The sequence below is a fragment of the Castor canadensis genome, chromosome 13, assembly GCF_047511655.1.
Source record: "Castor canadensis chromosome 13, mCasCan1.hap1v2, whole genome shotgun sequence".
Classification (NCBI taxonomy): Eukaryota; Metazoa; Chordata; class Mammalia; order Rodentia; family Castoridae; genus Castor; species Castor canadensis.
In genome coordinates this window covers 13,001,371-13,003,580 of record NC_133398.1, presented here as the reverse complement: position 1 = coordinate 13,003,580, position 2,210 = coordinate 13,001,371, and positions in this window count along the sequence as shown.

Sequence of the window (2,210 nt, the reverse complement as noted above, 5' to 3'; positions counted from 1 at the left end):
AAATTCAGTAAGGTTGTAAGATGCAAAATTATCAAACAAAAATTAATAGCTATTTTCCACACCAATAGCTAAATTGTGAGAAAGAAATCAATCACAATAGTTACAAAAATATAAAATACCTAGGAATGAACTAAACCATGGAATGATCTCTACAATGAATGTTGCAAGACATGGATGGAAAAATTAAAGAGGATGTCAAAAATGGAAAGACATCACATGTTCATGTATTCGAAGAATTAATATTGTCATAATGTATGTATTACTCAAAACGGTCTTTGCTTTCAATGCAATCTAACCATTATAGCCAGAAGAACCAAGCTCAGGAATCACAATACTTGCCCTCAAAACATAAAACAAAACTATAGTAAATGCAGAGGGCTAGTGGCATTAAAAATACACATAGACTAATGATGCAGAATAAAAGTCCCAGAAATCAATACAGAGGGAAACATTTTACCCAAATTCCAAATCTGGTTGACTCTAGTGGTATGGTGTTCTGCTCCACTCAAATCCCAGCATGTTTGTGAATATCCTGCTCTAGAATCAGCCTGGAACAACAGTCCTGCGTGCCCAGCTGCATGTAGGCTGGAGCCTGTCTTTCCCTAGTCCTTTGGTAGAATAGTCTTAATAAAAATGCAAGACCCACTCCTTGAACCCAGAGAAGAAGGTACTATGTAGTCCCACATTTATAGGTTGAGGTACTAATCAGGCCTTGTGAAGAATAAGAAGAACAGACTCCATTTGTTGCTTAATCTCCCCAATATTAATGGAGTGCTCTACTGGGTACCAGGTTTCTCTTATGAGCAGGACATACAAAACCCTCCATATTCACATGGATTTTATGTTTTAAAGAAGAGAGAACAACAAGAGACAGAATTATGCCAGTGTTACCAAAGTAGAGACAATGGAGGAACAACCAAGCACTCAGTGATCAGGCCAACCAGTGTCAGAGCAATCATTGTGGGTGTGGTGGAACAGAGAAGCAAGCCTCTGGATAGACAGGGGTAAGTACATGACCCCAGAACTCAGCAGAGGAGTTGTAAGAGAACTGTGAAGAAGGATGTAACTTATCTCTAAATGTGCTTCTCTCTATACTTTCCTGGTGTTGTCTCCTCTGTCCTGGGCACCTGTCTGGAAACCAGAGGATTTCTGTTAGTTCTAGCATTTTAGTGGCCTAAACCAGCTGGTGGCCCAGACATAACTCAACTTATGTTTAGGGAAAGAGAGAGGTGCCATGCCAGCGATATTTCTTTCTGTCTCTTTTTCCTTCCTTCCTTCCTTCCTTCCTTCCTTCCTTCCTTCCTTCCTTCCTTCCTTCCTTCCTTCCTTCCTTCCTTCTTTCCTTCCTTCCTTCCTTCTCTCTCTCTCTCTCTCTCTCTCTCTCTCTTTCTTTAGAAGAAGGGACATTTTATTATCTTTTCACTTCAGGGAAAACAGGCAGGTCAATTGCCACATTATCATGGGGAAACATATGATCAACTATTATCTATGGGACACAAAAACCATGCCTGAAATGTAAGTATGAATTCAGTAAAAATTTTTTTAAAAGGGTGGGATTAAAAGAAGGGATAAAAAAGTAACAGAGAGAGTGAATTTGATCAATGTACATTATTTGCATATGTGGAAATATCACAATGAAACCTATTTTTGTAATTCATATATGCTAATAATAAATTTTAAAATATTAAAAATAAATGTCTTGCCATTTTGCCACATGCTAGTTTGAATTTAGCATAAATGAAAACAATTAGCATTTATAAATTGATCACATTTATAAATATTCAAACATCTTCACCTAGGAAAATTTTCAATGACATTCATTTTCTACCAGGCATTGAAGACCTGCTGATGCAGATGTGTGAATGGATTTAGGATTACTTTTGTCAGGTGCTGAGGAAAAAGTACACATTCAAAAGTTATTTTATGGTATCATGAGAAACTTTCATCAATAGAATGCTGACGGCATAACTTTGGACATGGAGTGAGATTTTTGAAACTATGTTTCATTTCCAGAGTACTGTGGTTTTGATGAGAGACAAGTTTGCTCACTCTTGTTTAGAGGTGAAGATGTTAGTGTTTCTGGTGTTCTTGAAAGAGTGTGGGGTTTAGAGATTCCAAGATGGCGGCTAGAGAGAGGAAGCAGAAAGCGTGCTTCCTAAAGTAAAATCTTGGAGAGACACTGGAGATACACGTTACAGGAAAAACCACCA